Here is a 23,249-nt window from a genome sequence, read left to right as displayed (position 1 = left end):
TCTCTCTCTCTCTCCTCTCCCTGTCTCTGTCTCTGTCTCTGTCTCTCTCTTTCTCTCTCTCTTTCCTTTTCTTTTCTTCTCCCCTCCCTTCTCCCCACCAAATAAAACTCTCCACTGAGCACTGTCTGCATGGCGTCTCTGTCTCTCACCCACCGCTGTGGGGCACCTTGGCTCCACCCGCCAAGGCCCCTCTCTCGATATATCACAGTAGTGTAGACTGTCATTATTGTACCGATGAGACAGTGGACTTTTGCCACATGCCTGCCTCTCCTTCTAGCACTTTTTGTGGGGTAGCCAGTCCTTCCACGTCTCCATTCTAGACAGCCTTAGGGCTTAGTAATCATAGACTGTCCTTTCTCGTCCCAAAGGATGCAGCTAACACCTGGCTAACTGTTCAGATAGATTAATGGCACAAAGCTGATTCAACAGAAATTACAAACATGACACACAGATGAAACTTAATTCTTTGCTCAGAAGGGCCAAGGCATTGTGGGTATTTTGACACATTGGAGTCTGTCCTGAATAACCAAAAGATAGCTGAGAAAATCAATGCCCAAGACATGTCACCATGTAAAACAAGCAAATGTAGACTTAACCTCACCACAAGAGTCCATAGAAATTTGGAGATAGATAAGTAAGGTGGCAAAGGGATGGGACACCAAATCATCAATCAACAAAGATGACGGGGACTTCTGTTGGGTCACCATCAAGATCTCCACCTGAAAAATATAAAAAGTGAGACAAACCTCAGAAATAAGAGTGAGTGACCTGTGAAATAATCAGCAGTTAATCTAAGCTCCCTGTGACACTGTCTCTGACTGGTGAGTACAAAGAGAATCAAATAGAGGTGGTGTAGATGGAGATACAGCTAAGCTTGCTATGAAAGGATGCAAGTGGGGTGGCTACTGAGTGATGAACATCCATGGATGCTTGAACCTGGCCCAGGGTGGGAGACTAGTCGGTTGTGATGTGGACAAAGAAAGAGAGTAGTGCTTGAGTAGAGGTGAGGAGCTAGCACTGGCCCTGTGCCTTATGTCGGAAGTAAACCTGGCTTAACTATAGATCTCAACCCCTGGGGAAAGACAAAGTGGAGGAAGGTGGTTCTGGCCTAATATGGGGACATATTACCCAACAGGAAAGACTTAAGGCCAAATCTATATCACTCCCGCACTTTCTCACCTGACATGAGACATGAGCACACATGCCTTCTTCTCTCCAGCTCTCTTGCTGGGGTGACACACTATTCTAGCCTTGGAAGTTATCCCATTCACCCTAAGAATCCTCTAGTTCACACTGGTGCAATCTCCTTATCTCCCTAATGGACCTGCCATTACTTCTGCAATAGAAGTCCTGTTGTCTCCAGTTCTGTCCTGCTGGGTATTCCTTAGACTGTAAAATCATACTGAAGTTCAATGCATTTTGTTTTGTCTTCCTTCTAATTACCTGGCTAGAGCAAACCGATAAATTGTCAGAGTGGTCATCATCATGGAGTCCAAGAAACTCTTGTCTAGCCTTTCCAGGCACAGTAGTAGTGGTCATTCTAGGTCTTTGGCATGACTATTTGTATAGTGGGAGAAGACTCCAGAAATAACAGTGCTGATTGAAAGGTCAACTTCTTTGGAGTTTATCAGAAGTTTAAATATTCCACCTTCCTGGTTGGAGAGAAACAGGAAGTAAGTGGAGAGAAGAATGGAGTATGAAAGCACCTTAGCACTGACCTAAGGCCAAGACTCCTCTTTCATGGCTAGCTGGAGCTGAGCTGAGAAGCAGGACTTTTGATTCTGGACATAGCTGAACTCTAGCATGCCCCACTCTCCTCATTAGGCTCTCCTTTTATATAAACATGGAACAGCATATTCAGTCCCATCTTAGAGCTTTAGAAGTTGCTGAAAAGTTGGGGCCCACAAGAATCCTACAGAGACACTGAGTCACTATTCCCCTCTAAGGGTTCCTGATGCTAGAGTAGTACTGGAGAGTCACTTCCTGCCTGACCTCTAGTCATAAGAGGGTCAGAAATGTTAGACCTCTTTCCCAACTGGTTCGCCTTCTGGAGGATACAAGATAGCAAGAGGCCACAGCATGGATATTTATTAAAGACATCACATTTTTATGCTTTGAGATGACTAATTTTATTACAAGCTAGATCTAAAATTTCTTCATTTTTCACTGACTCTCTTCCTCACTGTTTATAATCTAAAAAGTAGCTACTAATTTTATATTATTAGAGGACAAAAGTGACACCATTTTAAGATAGGCTTTTTGGGGGCATCTAGCCAAGTACATAGAAGATCTGAGTGTGGTTATGTGAGTGCTTGTGACAAACAAGTATGGACAAACAAGTAACTGGCCAGGTGACTGAAAAGCCACATTCATTAGAATACCCTTGAAATAAAACAACTTTAGCCCAAGAAAAGTTTAATACCAAGCTCTTGGAGCATCTTAGCTTAGCAGATATACTCAGGAATGAACTATGTGTTCATGTATTCAATACATTGGTTAAACAGCTGCTATATGTAGACAGAGTGCTATGCCTGGCCACAGAGTCAGTGGACAAGCTTGGTAAGAGCTAGACAATTTGAACCAGTGGTGGACGTCACCAAAGAGAAGGATGAAATCAGACAGGAGAGAGGAGGACTCGCTTTGCACATCACTGCCAGATTGAAGCAGTGGATGGAGTGAAGTGAGACAACCATCACCCACACTCATGGTGCCACAACTGTTTAACCCACTAGCAAGCCCCAGCTCCTCTTCATCTTGTCACCACTATCCTGGGTTGGTTTAATAGTGGCATCACAAATCGCCATTTAGTTAGTGAGACTTAAGGCCAGGGGTCTGTAAAAGGTCCAGTACATTCGTGCAATCTCTGTTTTCCCCAGTGGAAATGTCCAATGAGAAGGCAACTATCACCACCTGCACTACTGTCTATACATAGGCATGCACATACATGCATACACAGGTACATAAAACAAGCACACAGAGAGACACATACACAGGCATATATGCACATGTACACACACAGGCATACAAGCACACACCCATGTGCAGGTACATACACATATATACATGTTCATATATGCCCATGTATACGAAACACAGAAGGCCAAACATACATGCATGCATGAACACACAAATACACACATGCTTTGCATATACACACAATGCTCACCCACACATCCGTATACACACACATAACCATCCCTGGAAGTCTCACAGTTGTGCCATTGAATTGCTTTTCTCAGGAGAGAGTGGGTTTGTAAGATAAACTCCTTCAAAGGTTGTGTGCCCGCCAGCCACTAATGCAAGGAGCATAATTAAGATGGAAAACAACCAAATCCTATGAGGAGCAGAAGCAGAACAAGATTGGGCCAACTTGGTGAAAAGGCCTCTCTCCCCTGTGGCTTTGTACTCAAGAGCTCTCCACAAGCAGAGAAATAAGAGAGGGTGGAAAGGAACATATGAATAAAACAAAAGCTGTATTTATAGTGCTTTCCTGCACAACCCCAATCCCACCCCCTGCTGGCTTGACCCCTGGGTCACCTTCCACTCTGGGATGAGATCACCATGTTCCACTACATTCTTTCCAACAGGCTCCAAGTACATTTGGGGAACTTGGGTGGGAATCGTGCTGAACACTCAGTGCAGGGCAGATAAAAGGGAGGAAGCCCAGAACTATAAATCAGGGACTAAAGAGCCCTAGAAAAGCTGTGCTAACATTAGCCTTGACTCCAGTCAGACCTGAGGACCTTAGAACCACAGCTCAGAGGATGTGGATGGCATTGGGATGGCTGCCTAACAGGCGTGTAACAGGTGTTTCAGAGAGCACCACGGAGTGTTTGGCTTGTTCAGAGCTAGGAAGACAGCATCAGTTTGGGAGAAAAGGAGTGGATTCATACTCACAAAGCCCTGATGAAGGACTCAAGCCAAACCCAAGTGGCCTGGATTTCAGGACATCATTCTGTCCATTCCAAAGAAATGGACGGTGGCACCAGAGAAGACTCAGAAACCCAGTTCCAGGAGCTGAGTCAGCGGACTTGAGGGAAGGAGTTTGAGGGTTAGGTAGGTTTGACCTATACATCCAGCCAGGTTGTCATTTGAAAAATGGAGCATGCACATTCCTGTAAAATCATAACAAAGATGAAATGAGATCATGACAAGCAGTTAGTAGAGAGCCTCGCATGTATTTACCTCATCACTTATGCTGATGGCTGAGATGGGTGCTGATGTTGAAGGAAAAATACAACTACACTGTCTGTTTCAGGCTCTGCCGGCTTATGGTGCTGAGGTGCAGAAAGGTCAACCTGCTGAGCTGAGATCAATGATGAAACTGAAGTGCTATAGGCTGAACATGGTCCAGCAAGCAACGGAAGCTGCCAGTAGCCCCTTTCTACTCCCATGCCAGCCACCACTGGCTGAGTAGAATGATGCCAATTATCTAGCTCATATAAGCTGCTCAAACCACTCATCTGCTTTAGGTTTTTTCCTTTTCTTTTCTTAAAATTTACTTATTTTTATTTTACATGCATTAGTGTTTTACCTGCATGTATGTCTGTATGAGAGTGTCAGATTTTTAGAACTGGAGTTACAGACAGCTGTCAGCTACCATATGGATACTGGGAATTGAACCCGTGTCATCTGGAAGAATAACCAGTGCTCTTAACAGCTGAGCCATCTCTCCAGGCCCCACTCACCTGCTTTGTAACAAAGGATTATTACCATGCTACCAGAACAACTTTAGTGCATTATGATCTGCAGGAAGTATTCAAACCTGACCCCTTTCTGGCATCATGCCTTCCCTGGCAGCAGACTTGTCTCTCATAGCCAGTCTCATGAGAACTGACATGTACCTATATCAAGGTTAAATATAGAAAGCTATGCACCAGAAATTAGGGAGATAGTGCAGTTGGTAAAGTGTTCACCATGCAGGCACGAAGACCTGAGTTGAATCCCTGGCAGATATATAAAAATCCAGATATGGTGGCAGACATGCTTGCAAACTCATGGTTGGAGAGGCAGAGACAGGCAGATCCCTGGGTCTTGTTGGCCAATCAACCTAGCCTAATCAATGAGTTCCAGCGGCTAATGAAAGACACTATAAAGAGACAAGTTGGGGCCTGGAGAGATGGCTCAGAGGTTAAGAGCACTGGTTGCTCTTCCAGAGGTCCTGAGTTCAATTCCCAGCAACCACATGGTGGCTCACAACCATCTGTAATGAGATCTGGTGCCCTCTTCTGGCCTGCGAGGATACATGTAGACAGAACACTGTATACAAAATAAATAAATAAATATTTAAAAAAAAAAAAAGGGCTGGAGAGATGGCTCAGAGGTTAAGAGTACCGGACTGCTCTTCCAGAGGTCCTGAGTTCAATTCCCAGCACCCACGTGGTGGCTAACAACCATCCGTAATGAGATCTGGCGCCCTCTTCTGTATACATAATAAATAAATAAATCTTAAAAAAAAAAAAAAGAGAGAGAGAGAAAAAGAGACAAGTTAAAGGCTCCTAGGGAACAAAACTTGATTTTGTCCTCTGGCATCCACATGAACAACACACACACATACACACACACACACATACACACACACACACACACACACACACACACACACACACCACATACACACAGAAAGAAAGAGAGAGAGAGAGGGAGGGAGGATGGGAGGGAGGGAGGAAGGAAGGAAAGAAGACAAAAACAAAGAGAGAGGGGGGAGGGAGGAAAGAAGAGAAAGAAAGAGAGAGAGAGAGAGAGAGAGAGAGAGAGAGAGAGAGAGAGAGAGAAAGGAAGGAAGGAAGGAAGGAAGGAAGGAAGGAAGGAAGGAAGGAAGGAAGGAAGAAAGAAAGAAAGAAAGAAAGAAAGAAAGAAAGAAAGAAAGAAAGAAAGAAAGAAAGAAAGAAAGAAAGAAAGAAAGAAAGAAGAGAGAGGGAAAGGAGAGAAAGAGAGAGAGAGAGAGAGAGAGAGAGAGAGAGAGAGAGAGAGAAAAGGAAGGAAGCTACATTTCATATTGCATGAGAAATCTTGCCCTTCCTGGAAGGAAGCTGTAGAAGGACTTTCTTCCTAAGGCCCATGAAACAGGTATGGATGCCATGTGCAGTTGTTTGAAAGAAAGTGTCCCCCAAAGGGAGTGGCACTATTAGGAGGTGTAGCCTTGTTGGAATAGGTGTGGTTTTGTCAGAGGAAGTGTGACTTTGAGTTCTCATATATGCTCAAGCCACAACCAGTGAGACAAGCTACTTCCTATTGCCTACAAGATGTAAGACTCTCAGCTGCTTCTCTGGCACCACGTATCTCAGTTACTTCTCCATCACCATGTCTGCCTGAATGCTGCCTTGTCCCACCCCGATGATAATTGTCTGAACCTCTGAACTGTAAGTGAGCCACCCCAGTTAAATGTTTCCCTTTATAAGAAAGAGTTGCCATGGTCATGGTGTCTCTTCACAGCAACAGAAACCCTAACTAAGACACCAGGGGAGCACAGCAGAGAAGGGCCTGACTTTCTTCAAGAATTCAAGTCCTGCGCTCTTTGCCTTCGTATCTTTCTTGTTGTCATGGGATACCAACAAGACTATTTCAAATACAAGACTGGATCCGAACTAAACCTCTTTTAAATTCACAACTGAAAAACAACAGCATTTACATTTGTTATTTTTGTCTAGAATACAAGGGTTGTCTATGAATAAAATACACACAGTTGGAGAGGGGGTGAAAATTCATCTCGCCGCTCTCTGCCAGCTCAAAGGCCGGTGAAACAATATTCACAACTTCCCATAGCTAAGCACATAGTACCAGCCAAAACGAGCTGCTCAGCCCATGCTTGGGGTGTTGTATTCAGGTCCCACCTGAGCTGGCTTGCAGTGTTGGGTTAAGTCATTAAATTGAAATTAATTAATTTAACCCCACAAATGGCCAGGTTGAAATGAGTTGTTTGAAGTAGAATGACATGAAGGGAATCTAGACTGGTTCATCTTTAGATTCAGTAACAGTGGTCTGAACACTTGACTGGTGGACAATGGATATGGCACGGACCATGCAGAACTGAGAACTCAGGGAAAGTGGAACCTGGACATGGCCCCATGCAAAGTCATTTCTGACTCCTGAAAGGTAGGCCCATTTGGAGCATAGGTGTCCCATATGAAGTCAGGATCTGGGGACCCTGTACCCAACAGCAACTGAGATACTATTTCAATTTAAACAGAACAGTTCCCTATAGGTTTGTGTGTTATAACACTAGATCTCCAGCTGAGGGAAGACCTTGAAGTGAATCCTAGACAGGTCACTGGTGAGTGGCCAAGAGGTTGCTTAGCCCTGCCTCATACCTTGACTCTCTCTGCTGCCTAACTGAAGAGACATGGCATTAGTTCCCGCCTCTATGTCTCCCTGCCATGATGTGTTTATTGCATCCCTTCTTAACCCATGTGCAAAAAGGAATTTTCTTCCAATTAAGTTGCTTGGCTCAGATATTTTGTCACAGCAACAAGAAAGGGAACTAATCCAGCACCTATGTGTTCATGTGCAAAGACAGCTGAGATTTTGGGCTCTCAAGTGCTGGGACTTTCCTGTTGCTCCTAACTATAGATTTTTAACTTCCAAGCACTTTTGCTGTTGTTGTTGTTGTTGTTGTTGTTGTTGTTGTTGTTGTTGTTTGTCAAGTATGTTTGATTTGGGTTCTAGTAGGGACTTGTACATTTTTTGATATTGCTCATTTTTATATCATCCTTGTCTTAGTCAGGGTTTCCATTGCTGTGAGAAAGGACATGACCAAAGGCAACTTGGGGAGGAGAGGGATTGTTTCAGTTTACACTTCCATAGCACAGCCCACCACTGAAAGAAGGGCAGGAACACAAACAGGGAAGGAACCTGAAGGCAGGAACTGTTGCAGAATCCATGGAGGGGTGTTGCGTACTGCCTTGCTCTTCCTAGTTTTCTTATACACTCTGGACCACCTTCCCAGAGAAGACACATCCCACAATGGGCTAGGCTCTCCCACATCAATCATCAGTCAAGAAAATATCCTACAGACTTACCTACAAGCCAATACTACAAAGGCATTTTCTTTTTTTTTTTTTTTTTTTGGTTTTTCGAGACAGGGTTTCTCTGTGTAGCTTTGCGCCTTTCCTGGAACTCACTTGGTAGCCCAGGCTGGCCTCGAACTCACAAAGATCCGCCTGCCTCTGCCTCCCGAGTGCTGGGATTAAAGGCGTGCGCCACCACCGCCCGGCGCATTTTCTTGATTAAGATTATTTTTTCCCCTGAAGACCATACCTTGCATAAGCCTGACATGAAAACTAGCCACCACCATCCTGAAGTCCACAGATTGAGAGGAAATAGAGGACTTCAAATGTGGGCAAATCCTATAATTTCATGCAATCTTCCCAGTCATTATAGAATTCAACTTTTTGTCTCAAAATTAAGAACCATATCCATTTGAAGCTACTTAAAAGAAAACCAACATCACATGGCCTTCATAAACCTGGAGAATATTTTAGGCATTCCCTCTGTGTCTTCCGCCTTCCTTCCATTGAACTGAACATGTTCTATATGAGGAATGTTCGTGTCTTGTCTCCTTCCCAACTGAGCCCATGACTCTACTTCTATCAATTCTTCCTTCCAATTCTCATTGTTATATAAGCTAAATGTCTTAGAAATAGACACACATCTTAAAAATAAACTCCTGTATATAATTCAGCTGTGAATGTGGTATTCAAGCATTCTCCAACTTAGAGCAGGCTCTCTTCCAAACACTGGAGTTTATGTCAGTCTTCTAGTATTCAAAATGCATCTTCCCACAGACACCAGGCTGTGTGCGGTGACTAGGTACCCAGGAATTCCGTTAAAATCTGCTGAAGCCTGAGCAAATGAGATGCCATGCTACCCTAGACATAGCCATGACTTGATGGAGAATGAGCACAGAGGTCTAACCAGAGACTGGCAAGTCATACACATAGGGGTAACGATCACTCTGCCTGCCTCTCTCAGAAGGCATTTTCCCACAATCCTCCCTGAAGACAGGACAAGTTAAGTAAGAATCTTTCTGGTTTCTATTTTGCCCTAATGTATTATGGGGAAAACATTACTTGACTGTTAACAAGTCAAATGTAGCAAAGAAAAAAGAGAGAGAGAGAAGATGGATGAGTTCCAATGTAATTGTATGGATCTTGAGATGCAAATCCATCTCTCTGAAAGCCTGGTGAGAACTTGTAGCTATACCCACAACCAGCAGTACTAGGGAAGTACGACTAAGCCTTCAGCAGCTGATGGAAAAGAAGAAATAAACTCAAATGGAGTAGACAGAAGGGGCATAAGACTTGTTCACTGTCTTAAAAGCACCATGGATAGCTACAGTGGGATGAAACACTTCCAAAAAGGAACAAACAGGGTAAGGTCAAAAGACAAGAAATATTAGTGGATATCTCCTTTAAGAGAAGTCAAATCAAGAGCTGCTATTGCCAAGTTAGGATGAGCCTTTCTAATGATCCTGAGTCCATGGCTACTCTGGGTCACCCTCACATCAGAAAACTTAGTGAGAATCTATCCTAGCAAGATAATTTCTCAATTGTTTCTAATTAACTTTTTCTAATTTCCAACTGAAAAGGTGGGAGAGTTACCATTTAGCCTGAAGTCACCTATTTAATGAAAAAAAAATCTAAATAATGTTTGGAGACACAAAATCCTTTTGTTCCTTTTGCTCATTATTTATGAAGATAATGTATGTACACTCTTACTAAATTCTTTCTTCCTCTACCTTCCATCACAGTACTAGAAAATAAAAAGTGATTTTGTATCCAAAGATTTTGTGCTTTTTCAGTTACCACAGATCTAAGAGAAAGTCTAGGAATTCTTTTTTTCAGTTTTTTTTCTATTTTATAATTTAATTTAATTTTACATATCAGCCATGGATTCTCCTGCCCTCCTTCCTCCCGCCCTCCCACCAGCCTACCCCCAATTTCCATTTCCTCCAGGGCAAGGACTCCCCTGGGGATTCAGCTCAACCTAGTAGATTCAGTCCAGGCAGGTCCAATCCCCTCCTTAGCCATCAAGAGAGAGGCAATGGGGTGACCAGGCTTATCTGTCATTCTACATTATAGAGCTTTGGGCACCATCACTTAAAAGAATCTTTATAGGCATCTACAGACAAAATACAGAACATGTATGTACATTTATGATATTATTAAGCCTTAATGAATGAAATGCTATAATGTGGATGAGCTTTGAAAATAAAATAATGAGGCTGATAGACAACAGACTTACAAATAGTGTTTTATTTGTGTGAATTAGCTGGGGGTAATCACATTCATTGAGATACAATGGCTTTAGTGAGCTGGACAGGGCTTAGAGAAGTTATTGTTTAATTAATTCAGGGTTTAGTTTAATGATTTAAAATTTTTCTGGAAATTGATAGGTTGGTAGTCATGTACTTAATACCACCAAATTAAAAACAATAAAATCAGTGGATTGTGTTGTATATGTATTTGACTACAACTAAGACTCTGTTCAACACCCAGATTCATCTCAAAAACATGTACTAAGAGATGACTGTGAGTCAAGCATGTCTGAATGTTTAGTTAAGAGAGGGATGCAGTTTTGGACAGTATGATCTCATGAAGATGAAGTCTAAACAAAGAATTAAAATGAAAAAGTAAGACATACCAATGTATAAAGATCACACTTAACAGAAGAATAGCCAAAACAGAGGCCCTGGAGCACCTGACACTTGGTTATCTGGGGACCAAAAGGATGCTCATGGGACTTTCATGGGTCTGTGATGTTCCAGCTCTGGAATATTAGAAATTTCAAGTGGAGGCATTCTTTGAGGAGCTAATTCTTGCTTAGTGAGCAACCAGGGGTAGATAAACAATTCAGATCTTATTCACTTACTAGCAATAAAGTCATGATAAAGACCATGAATCCTCTTCACTGAATGACTACCTTCATTAAGGCACCATGCCCCCAGCCCTTTTGTGGATAGTGATACACAGTTGGAGACTCTGTGGATTAATGAACCATGTCAAATTCCAGTGACCAATAATTGCTCAAGCAGCATTTCAACAAATCCTGTCTTTAGCCCAATACCTACGAAGCCAGGTCTTGATCTCAACTTATGGGGGCCTAGCATCTCTATTTTATTTCATAGAATTAAGGACTAAATGAATACTAACTATGCATGAAATGAAAGAGGGTGTATGGTTTGTTTGGTTTTTGTTTTGTTTTTGTTTTTGTTTTCAACAGGATTTCTCTACATAGCCCTTGGCTGTCCTAAAACTCACTATGTAGACCAGGCCAGCCTTGGCCTTGAACTCAGAGACCCTCCAGCCTCTACCTCCCAAGTACTGGGATTAAAGGCATAAGCCACCACACCTGGATAAGAACATATAGTTTTAATTTGGGGCTCTTGGAAGTTAAATGAGGAAGAAATTTGCAAGTCTAGGAGCAGCATTTAAAAATAATTGCTGCTGTAAATGGAGTTCACCATGTGACCAAGGCCAAATATCCAAGATGGTAGGAATACAGATCACATTTCTTTGGACTCATGTTTGAGCATTTGGTACCCAGTTTTGCAATGCTATAGAACCTTTGGGAGGTGGGACCAAACTGGAAAAATGTTGATTGTAATTATTAGTTTTGACACTTAATGGTACAATGTAGTCAATCACATAGAAAGAGGGTCTCAGATGAGGGATTGTCTAGACTAGGTTGGCCTGTGGGTGTATCTGTGGGGAAGTATGTTGGTTATGTTATTTGAGTTGGGAAAACCTGCTCACTGTGGATGGCATCATTCCCTGGGAAGGAAATTCTGAACTGTGTAAAGGTAGAGAAACCATGCTGAGCATGATTGCATCAATTCATTCTTCTGCTTCTTGACAATAGATTCAATGTGGTCCATTCTTAAACTATTGACACTGTGACCATCCTGCAATGATGGACTGTAACCTGGAACTGTGAGCTAAAATAAATCCTTTCTTCCATAAGTTCCTTTTAGCGAAGTATTTTATCACAACAGAAGAAATGAAACAAAGACATGCATCAGTGTGTGGATTATTGCCTGCCCTTCTTCCTTCCTTGCCCTGCATCCTAGTCCTCCAAGATATGAACAAGTACCCTCATTTTTCTGCCACCATAGCCATGTGCCATTTCCTCTGCCATTCCTTCCCTGTGGAGGAGTTTACCTTCAAACTCTGAACTAAAATAAACCTTTCTTCTTTGACACTGCTCCTTGTTAAGTATTTGATCATAGACAAATGAAAGGAGCCGTGAGATTCCTGTTGGAAGCATGCTCTAAAGATTGGTGGTAAGAGTAAGTGTCTCTAGTTTGGGATTGTACACAAATATCTCAAGTTCTCAGCCTTTGTCCTTAAACTCATTTTTTTTCTTACCAGAATTGTCACTAGAATAGAGTAGGGAATCCCCCAAAAGTTCTACAAATGCTCTCTGTTTGGGTGAGAAATTTTGCTACATGCATCTGGGTTCCCAAAATGTTTTGTGAATATTTCAAAACACATAACATAATGTGTCTCATTCTGTTTTCAGACTGTCTCTGAGTGTCCTCTTGAAGACCATGGCTTCATCAAAGGAAAGAAATATGTTATATCTAAATTCACAGCCTACATTCCCAGCATAGCAGCTAGCCATAACTGATACTCGTTGCATACTTGTGGAATTTTCTATGATCATTATTAATACAACCAAAATAAGTTTTCAATATTGAAATACATAATGACACCACCCATCCTTTTCCTGCTGTATTTAAGAAGACTGTTGAACATGGCTCCATTTTACTGAACAGAGCCACAAAATGTGTGAGTTTTTGCTGTGGGACAGAATACCATAAAAACTTAGCAGCTTATCATACCATGTTATTCTTTGTTATTATTTTCCACTTTCTATGGGTCAGAAATTGAGGCATGGATAAACTGGGTCCTCTAATTTAGCATTTCTCATAGGCTTCCAACCACATGTCCCCTGACACCATAGTCTTTTCAAAGTCCAAATGAGATAAGATCTGCTTCCAAGCTACACAATGACTGTCATCACAACTTGGTCCTTCAGGAACAGCTGAGTGATTCCTGAGAGTCTCAGTTCCTTTCAGATAATGACTGGAGGCTACACTCGGTGTCTTGCTGTGTGGTCTCTCCACCATGATTGCTTGCTTCGTGAAAGCCTGGGAGCCAGGGAAGACAGAGAAAGGATGCTAGCAAGCCAAAAGTCACTCTTTCTTAACCCTCTGAATGCAGATTAGAGTGGAATTTAAATTTCAGTTTGAGGTACTGAAAAGGCAGAAACTTTATCTTAGTATTTAGAAGTAGAAGAAAGGCTTTTGAGTGGTGATTGGAATTAGAGAAAGTCATTGGGATGAAGTTTCTATGACTGAACCATGGAGGCACTATAAATACAGAAATGTGCATGGTCCTCCTGTCTCTTTTGTGATGACCTGAGCTGCCCCAGAACTCTATTCCCCATAACTATAAAACTATACATCTCCAAGTATAGCACCTTGAGCTTGGCCTACAACTGTGAGCCCAGGCAAACCTCTGCTTTATAGCTTACCTAGTTTGTAATAGTTGGTGACTTGCAACACAGACTAACATAATAACCTTATCTTAGAAGCAACAGCCCATCACTTCTGCTATGATATCAATAGATCTAGTCCATGTTGGGCCTGTACACCAGGAAGCATGGATCACTGGGACTATTTTTGAAGCACCCAGTCATAAGGGTACCAGAGATACCTAACTCCTTCCAGGTTGTACAGAGTTGTGTGATCTCACTGATGATCACTTCCTCTCTTCTTTCATTCATCCTGACTGGATCCACATGCAACATCAGCATAGTGTAGACAAGTGAGTTGGCAGACTCATACCATTTACTCAAATTTATTCAAAAAGAGAATTAAAATTTTCAAGGTATTAAGTTTTTAGACATAAATGAGAAGTAACTTAAGTATAGACTTACTATTACTAATAACAACACTGTTCTAACACCACAATGTGTTTCTGTGTAACACATATGTTTGGTTCTAGTTTAAAATTGGGGTCTAGAAAGCAAGCAGGACCATGCCAGCAAGGACTCACCAGGGATTGCTTGCCATCTGTGTTTATGATTTTCTGGAAGGAAGAGATGATTCTGATCCAGAAATCACTGTTGTCGGGATAAGCCACTGACAAATCCCCCACTTTGCCCTTCATTCCTGGATGCTGTTCAACCTCTCTGCATCCCGTGGTGTAGTGATCTGAATGAAAATGGCATCCATATGCCCATAGGGAGTGGCACTATTAGGAGGTGTGGCCTTGTTGGAGGAAGTGTGTCAGTGGGGGTGGGCGTTGAGGTTTCAGATGCCCAAGCCAGGCTCAGTGTCTTTCTCTCTTCCTGCTGCCTGCAGATCCAGATGTAGAACTCTCAGCTACTTCTCCAGTACCGTGTCCTCCTGCATGCTTCCTGCCGTGATGATAATGGACTAAACCTCTAAAACTGTAAGCCAGCCCCAATTAAATGTTTTCATTTATAAGAGTTGCTGTGGTTGTGGTATCTCTTTACAGCAATCGAAACCCTAACTAAGACACCATGGAAGAACAGAAAGAGCCTTGGAAACAGTAGTCCTGGTTCAGGGGTAGGGGGAAAGTCAGAGATGTAGGCAGCTTATTCAGATAATTTGAGACACAAAGACCTTCTCCATGCTGTACTCACAATCCCTCTATCTGAGTCATCCCTATTGTGACCTTGGTTCTCTCCCCATAAGAAGCTAGCTCTTCTCCACTCATAAAACAGGCTTTACCCAGGAAGTCAAAGGGATTTTGGTACCATCTCTAAATTCCTATCCTAAGCATATATTTACATGCATGCATGTGAGTATATGCATGCATGCATCTGTGTAGGTGTGTACATGTGTGTGCACAGGTGTTGGGCGTACCTATGATAGAAAAGGTACTGAAAATACCAAGGTGTTATTACCAAGCCCTTTAGGAAGGAATGAGGCACAATGAGAACAAGAACTGCATGTGAATAGCTGTAGCTGGAGAGTTCTCTCTCCAGGTCCCACCAAGCTCCGGCAGTCCGACAACCCACTTATAAAATAAACACACAGATGCTTATATTATTTAAACTGTTTGACCTAATGGCTCAGGCTTCTAGCTATCTAGTTCTTACATCTTAAATTAATCCATTTCTATAAATCTATACCTTGCCATGTGGCTTGTGGCTTACCGGCATCTTCAAGCGCTGCTTGTCATGGCGGCGGCTGGCAATGTCTCCCCCCACCTCCCTATTCTCTCAGTTCTCCTCTCTGTTAGTCCCGCTATACTTCCTTCCTGGCCACTGGCCAATCAGTGTTTTATTTATTGACCAATCAGAGCAACACATTTGACATATAGACCATCTGACAGCACTTCCCCTTTTCTTTTTCTTTTTTTTAAAAAGAAAGGTTTTAACTTTTACACATCTCCAAAGTCAGCTTGGTATATTAGGGAATTTGGGTGTAGCTTCTCTTACTACTTCCTGCTGGAGGGGAGCACTGTATCTTATGGGGACACAAAGAAAATTTTAGGATCATAGAGTAGTCCGTGAGGGTGTATCATCTGAGCCAGTTGCCTTGAAATGGTTCTGGATGTTGGATCATCTGGGCCTTGGTGTCATTGGAGACCTTTCAGGGGTTCTTGGCTGGTCAAACCTGATGTATCTTAATCTGGAAGAAATCCATAGCCTCTGGCTTTCTGTGGAAACAAAGCAGAGCCTCCCTTCCAAAGCAACACATCCTTACATCCAAATTTTGAAGTCAAGGTACCTTTAAAATATACATTTTGGCATAACTCAACAGCTTTTGCAATTAAATGTTTTTCTTCAGTTATGAATATCAAAGAGAACATAATCCAGATTCTCTGTGTGGTAGCCATCTTTACGTGGTTTATTTTTTATATTACCTTGAGCCTATTGCTTTAAACTGCACCATTCTAAGACTGAAACAGTGCTGTGGCTGCTGGCTCCACCCACTTCAGCTTCCCAACATGGCGGTGGTATGTTTCCCGCCAGCTCTGGGAGCCATCAACTCTCAGAAATAGTGGGTCTATGCTCCTATCAAAGCAGTGTGTAGTCCAGTAACCTCTTTTTTTGTTTTGTACTAGGAAAGGCTAAATCCACCACACAGCTTAATGTGCCACTTGCAGAGGCTTCATTCCCGCCATACTGCAGGTCTAGTGCACATGCCAGGAACCCGCCATAGTAGATAGTAGCTCAAACACGCAGGTTGCTGCTAATTTGAGAGAGACAACTAGGAACTGTTTTTAGCTCCATTTTAGAATCTTTTTTCTCAGGTTTTAGGTGGAAACTCTTGCCAACCCGTTGGGTGCCATTTGTAGCTGGAGAGTTTTCTTTCCAGGTCCCAAGAAGCTCCGGCAGTCTGACAACCCACTTATAAAATAAACACACAGATGCTTATATTATTTAAATTGTTTGGCCTAATGGCTCAGGCTTCTAGCTATCTAGTTCTTACATCTTAAATTAACTATTTCTATAAATCTATACCTTGCCACGTGGCTCGTGGCTTACCGGCATCTTCACATGCTGCTTGTCATGGCGGCGGCTGGCAGTTTCTCCCTCTGCCTTCCTATTCTCTCAATTCTCTTCTCTGTTAGTCCCGCCTATGCTTCCTACCTGGCCACTGGCCAATCAGTGTTTTATTTATTGACCAATCAGAGTAACACACTTGACATACAGACCATCCCACAGCAAATAGTTGAGCTAAACAGACCAGGACAGGTATCAGATAGAAAGGGAAAATAAAATTACATACCTCATGAACTTTTCTCTTTAAATTATATTTTCCCATTTGGGGTAACAAGAAAACCAAGGCTTAAAGAAACAAGTAGTTTGTTCCAGGTAACATGTTAATAGATTCCAGAACACAACCTAAGAGCTGGTCAACCACACATGTGGCATGGATTGGTCAGATGCCCAGCATAGTGGCAGACCCTCCTATGGCAGATGATGGACAAAATTACCCTCCTCATTACCTTTTACAAGTTACACATACACATAAGGTAATATCTCAGCAATGACTCCATAGGCTTGTGTGTATGAGGTTTGCTTTCCAGCCTATGGCACAATTTAGAGGTACGAGAACCATTAGGAGTAGTGTTTAGTGGAAGGAAGTTAGGTCATTGGAGTGTGCTTGAAGAGCTCTTGAAGAGCCTGCCTATTGACACTCTCTTTGCTTCCTGGCCACCATTAGGCAAACAAGCTTTCTCTGCCATTCTGCGATTTCTAGAACCAACACATTCCCAAAGCACCAGAGCAAAGCAATCATGAAGAAAACCTCTGAAACTATGAACTAAAATACACATTACCATATGAAAAGTTTATTGTCTCGGGTATCTTGCCATAATGCTATAGAGCTTACTGCCACATGTGTATGAATATACTTTCATATCTATCATCTACCTATCTGCTTATTCCTTTTTCAATTTTTCAACTTATTTTCATAACCAGTTCCCATTCCAGGAATACATTCCAGGGAAAATCCTGGCCTGTGATCTCAGGAGACACATCAGGTGAGTGCAGTCTGTAAGAGGACCCATCATGGTACTCAGGCCCATCAGCCTTCCAGCATATTCCTCTGTGCTTTGAACAGAGGTTCCTCCAATCAGAATATGGACTGGAAATTAGTTTGAAAAAAAAACAGGTCTCCAAAAGATTTATAAAGCCTAAAAGAGGCTTCTAGTTGGGTGGGGGTCATCTGAGAAGCTGGCAACTGGAGCCTCTGAGATACTTATGCCAGAGTCCAGACATGTAGGGAAACCAGATGAGGATGCCAGCTCTACCTGCAGGGGGAAGCAATCTTTCTAGATATCTGCTTTTTGTCATAAATAACTTTAAGGGTCATAAGTTAATGGAAGACTTCGTGGTTGAAAAGGAAAAAAAATGCCCCCAGGCAAAGATTTCTGTGTCTGAATCCCAAGAAAATATAAATAAGTTCCTTGCATGGTATGGGCAGATTGAAGCTGCTGGTGTTGCAAATCAGCTGACCAGAAAGTAAGAAAGTCATCTTGAATGTTTCAGGTGAGACTGACCTAGTCAAAGTTATCAGAAGATTGAAGGGGGATGCCACACTGTGGGCATCAGAGCTGTGGTCTAAGGCATGCTCATCCAGCCTGGGGTGACTATACAAAGGGAAGAGACCATAAGCCAAGAGATAGGGGCTGCCTCTGGAAGCTTGCAAAGGCCACAGTAGTGAAAGTTCTGCCCAAGAACCCTCAAAAAAAATCATATCCCATCTACCCTGATTGCAGCCCACTGGGCTTGAACTTAGTTTCTTACCACCAGCGTTGTAAGACAATAAATCTGTGTTGTTGGAAGACACAATGCTTTTGGTGATTTGTGACACCATCTGTCAGAAATTATTTAGAAGCAATGTATGGTTGCCTAAGTGTGTGTGGGGAGATCTGTAGGGTATAAAGAAGTGACCTGACTTTTAATCTTGTATATGGACAGGAAGAGCTGAGGCCATCCATGGCAAGTTCAACAGCACTCTGTAGTCAGGATCCTGGGTGAAAGGCAGAGCATGCTCATTTCACTGCTCAATAGTCAAGGGCTGTCAGAAGGCTCCAGGCAAACCCCAGACAGTCAGAGGTTAGAGCCCTTTCTTGGGGATCACTGGAGTCACCAATTAAAAACATTCAGGAGCTGCTAGCCAGTGACAGGCAACCAGAGACATTGCCTCTCTGACCAACTCACTAACTGTGCAGTGCTATATATTTCCCTTGCCATGATTGACAGTGGAATCTTTTAAGGAAACAGAGCCTTTGATTTGCTTCATGGACAGTAGTGATAAGAGAAAAGAAAGAAAGAAAAAAAGATAAAAGGAACATTTTCTGTTTCCCACTCAGTCAGGACTGCTAGAAATATAGAAGAGAGGAACAAGTGTTGGCAACAGGAGAGAAACTAAATCTTGACAGGTTGCTGTGGCAGTCAAGGAAAGAGAACGGACTTTGGAGGTCATGGGAAGGTTATTTACACAAGCAGGGGTGAGGATAAACAAGGATGAGGTGGTAGGTGTGTCCCCAGGTAGGCCCTTCTGCTGATGGGGGGCTGGTCCCATCTCAGAAGCAGTGCTGTACACACATGTATGTTTTCCTCACATGAATGTTTAGTAGTGGGAATATGCCCTTGAGGTGGATTACCAGACTAACCCTGCATTAAAAAGAGAGCTTCTTGTTGCATCCTTTCTTTTGGATTATCTTTTCTGATTCTTCTATAACTGTTTGACAAGGCAGGATTTCCCACACCATTTCACAAACTTTGAAACATCAATGAAGCTTCTTCTCACAGTGGTCAGTGATTACTGAAGAAACTGATACCTGGTCTGTGCGCAGAAAATAAGTGAGTGCTGACTGTTCAACTCTAAATGGGACATCTATATTAATCCCTTGAAGGTGTAGCAAAGATGGAGGGAGACTGGCTGGGAAGAACATAAGAGCTAAAGGAAGGAGTGGAGTGCTGTATGACACTCTCCTGGGCTTGACATGGCTATTGCTGTCTTGAACTCTTAGCAGCTGTGATTACACAGAATTGGGACCATCAACATTCCATCTTGTTGCATCCATGGAGGGGAGAAGGATACATAAGGCCCCCATGCCTTGCTGAGAATTTACAAGCAGTTAATATTTACTGGAGAAGGGAGAAACATTTTCTTCAATGGTATAACTACTGGTAAGTTGTCCATGTGTCTATAAAAAAAAGTTACCCCTTGCTCGTGCTCTTATAAGCAACCCTAATGAAAACTCTTTGGTATAAATATACACACACCAACACACCAAAGCAAAACACATCCTTGGATGAATTATGAGGAACTCAGAAAGCAGCAAGAGACTCCAGCCTAGAGAAGGACACTGCATAGGCAGGAGGATATTGATCTTGGTCACCTGGGAGACACCATCTGTGACCTGAGCTGTAGAGACAGACATCCCAGAAAGGCCACCATGCAGTCTCCAGCCCTCGTAACTGGCTAGAGCATATCCCTGTTCCAAGCTCTTTGCATAAGCCTGCCACCACCCTTCTCTGAACTTCCCCAGCTGCCTTGTGCTCAACTGAGTGGGAAGAGGCCATAGAGGAAGCCAGCCATTTGGCAGGGCTCCCACACACCAAAAGCTCAGAGCTGCACCCTGGCAAAGCTCTCAGCCATTTCTGCCTTCTTCTACTTCCCCAAGCAAAAAAGATCCTGATTGTAAACATCACTTTAAAAGCATGCCATCCACCAGCCGGCTCAGCTGCAATACATCAGCCTGAATTGTACTCATTTATGGTGAAGCATTGTATATTAATGTTTTCATTGCTTATCACAGACACTGGCTTTAAAGTGCTTAAGCCAGCTGTACTGAGTTATTTATTAGGCTTTCTTTTTTCCAAGTTGCCTTTTCCTTAAATAAAGTGTTTGTTTTACTTTCATACATTTAAAAATCTCTCTTGTCTCCTGCCCATCACTTGCCACAGTTGCAGCGCAAGCACCCTGTATTATTCCAGAATATACTCAATACTATTGCCAGCCAGGTGAACTGAGGCCATTGATGCCCACAGAAGAGCGAGGTTCTAGAACAGCAAACAGTCTATCCACAGTCAGATCTCTTCTTTGTTTCCTTTAGTCCCAAAAACTGGATTCTACCTCCACTGTAATATTAAAGCTCATCAATGGTAATCTACAGTCACCTGCTTTGACTTCTAAAGTCAAGCTATGTTCAAATGCTTTCCTCCTGCCATTCGGATCATTTCTCTAGTCTCGTCATTAATTATTCTACCACAAAAGTGACAATCCTGGACTGCCCTCTTTGGAAGAAGCACCCAACCACAAATGTAACAATCCTGGGCTGCCCTCCTCGGAAGTAGCACCTACTTAAGACACCTCCCTTCCTCCTCCTTATGAGCCCCCGGAAAGCCACCAGCAAAATAGAAAGCTAAAAGGAGTGTCTTTATCAATTTAACATTTCCAGATCTGTGAATCTAATGCTGGGAGCCTGAGTTGTGAATTGACTAACAAAATTTCCAGACTCCAATAATTCTATAGTGAAGCCCATCAAATAACAAAGCCCAACAGTAAACAGAGAATTTTAGCCATAAATATGGTTCCTCACTCTAAAATATGAACAAAGAGTCACAATTCACAAACAGAAACTCTTAACAAAATGTAAAAACAAAAAAATGAAGCAAGAGACTTAGAGAAAAAAAGCAAGAAGTAAAATAAACATTGAAATAAAAATTATAGTTAGTCTTCAAAAAGAAAATAGATATCCATGCAACAAGAACAGAAGGCTATTGTAAAAGAAAAGATCAACCAGAAAATGTTTAAGAAGATTGTGAAGGTATTAGATGGTATTAGATAGGGAACAACCATACTTAAAAATTGCACAGACTTCTAGAGGATAAATGTAAGTAACATCTGGGAAGTATATAGTGGGTAACATGATACAATGTAAGAAATAAATGATAAGAAAATTCAGGCACCAAGAAGATCCAAAGCCCTATAAAGGAAATTTTAGTAAGAGCTCAGTAAATAAACAAGGCAATTACAAAGATAAAATACCATAAGTATTTGCAGAACTGAAAAGTTTTTTTTCACAATAGCCAGGAAATGGAATCAGCATAGATGTCCATCAGCTGATGAATGGATAATAAAAATATGGCACATAAAAACAATGGAATAATATTCACTGGTAAAAAATCAATGAATTTTTAGATGGATGGAGCTGGAGATAATCACTCTGAGTAAGGGAACTATAGTAGTTTGAACGATACTAGGTTCCCATAGGCTCATATGTTTGAATACTTGGTTCACAGTTTTGGTGGAACTATTTGGGAAGGATTAGGACATGTGGCCTCCTTGGAGAAGGTGTGTCACTAGGTATGGACTCTGAGGTTTCAAAAAACCATGCCAATTATGGCCTCCTCTCTTCTCTTCTCTTCTCTTCTCTTCTCTTCTCTTCTCTTCTCTTCTCTTCTCTTCTCTTCTCTTCTATTTTCTCTCTGAGAACCATGATGAGAAATGACTCTCAGCTATTTCTCTAGCATCATGCCTGCCTTCCTGCCTGTCACCATAATCTCTGCTATGATGATAATGGATTAACTCTCTGAAACAGTAAGCAAGCCCTGAATTAAATGCTTTCCTCTATAAGCTTCCTTGGGCATGGTGTCTCTTCATAGCAATAAAATGATAACTAAGACAGGAACCAAGCTCCAGAAGACAAATACAACATGTTCTCTCTTAAATATGAGTAATAGTTTTGAATCTTTGGATATATATTTATATTGAGATTCTTATAGAGGCCATGAAACTAATAAGGAATCATGGAGGTTGATTCTATGAGAGGAGATGTAACACAGGTAGTATGAAGGGGAGAGAGTAAATGATTGAACAGGAAGAGTTAAAAGAGGGTGGGAGGGAAAGGTAGAGGGAAGAGTATGGAGAAGGATGGCTATACTGAAGACTTTTGGAAAATGCCATATGCAAACCTACTATTGTACAAAATTCTTAAAATATATACATATTATATATAAAGGGGGCATAAATAGAGTATTTCTATAAAGGGAGGACAAAGCCTCCTCCAGATACCATCAACAACTCAATAAAACAGCCAGTGTCAGATATGGATAAATTAGTTCCTGTTAGTATGTTACATATTTCTTATATACAAGTGTAGGTACAGGCAATGACAGCAGTAGTTAACAATAAAACCTTGAACTCTTTTTTATTTATATTTTTCTAGCCTTTCTACTTTGTCTCTTCATTTTGGTGTGTGTGTGTGTGTGTGTGTGTGTGCAATTTCATTCCCTTCCATGGTACACAACAGCACATATGGCTCCTCAGTTTGGCTTTGGGGAAACAATGACCCCCAAAGCTTGCTGATTCCCTCTGTGGGGCTGTTCAAAACATCCAATGCCAAGAACCAGGAAGGGACTTCTAAAGGGTGTCATAGCATCATTTAGACAGAAAACTGGGGTGCTCCCACAATCTTTCAAATTCCTCCTTTAACCATAACTTTCTTGCCTCGCCCCAAAATCATATTCTCCACTCAGCACACAGACCACAGCTGTATGAGGTAGAGGAGGCAAAAGAGGAGACTGGTTCATGTCTAGTTTCTGGGTATGCCCCATCTAGTTCAACAGCCTATTAGGATTATCCAAACTTTGATGTTGTCATCTAGAAAGATGACGGTCAAGAACATTACAATCAAATTACCAAAAGAAAAAAATTACAAAAAGCAATCCTCCCCAACTAGATACCA

The 23,249-nt window shown here is 42.0% G+C and overlaps 1 long non-coding RNA gene across 1 annotated transcript in view; it reads right to left on the bottom strand.

Annotated features, from left to right (window-relative positions):
• Nucleotides 1–1,468: 1,468 nt before the first annotated feature.
• LOC121824057 (uncharacterized) overlaps nucleotides 1,469–23,249 on the bottom strand; it is a 79,426-nt gene continuing 57,645 nt past the window's right edge. Inside the window, exons 5-6 of the long non-coding RNA XR_006065804.2 lie at nucleotides 3,898–4,115; nucleotides 1,469–1,652 (exon numbers count right to left, since the gene is read on the bottom strand). This is a non-coding gene — a long non-coding RNA (uncharacterized LOC121824057). The remainder of the gene's footprint in view (nucleotides 1,653–3,897; nucleotides 4,116–23,249) is intronic.

Source organism: Peromyscus maniculatus, chromosome 19 (genome assembly GCF_049852395.1).
Source record: "Peromyscus maniculatus bairdii isolate BWxNUB_F1_BW_parent chromosome 19, HU_Pman_BW_mat_3.1, whole genome shotgun sequence".
In the NCBI taxonomy this organism is placed as follows: domain Eukaryota; kingdom Metazoa; phylum Chordata; class Mammalia; order Rodentia; family Cricetidae; genus Peromyscus; species Peromyscus maniculatus.
Note: the sequence above shows the minus strand (reverse complement) of the source record. Positions and strands in the feature narration are given on the sequence as shown.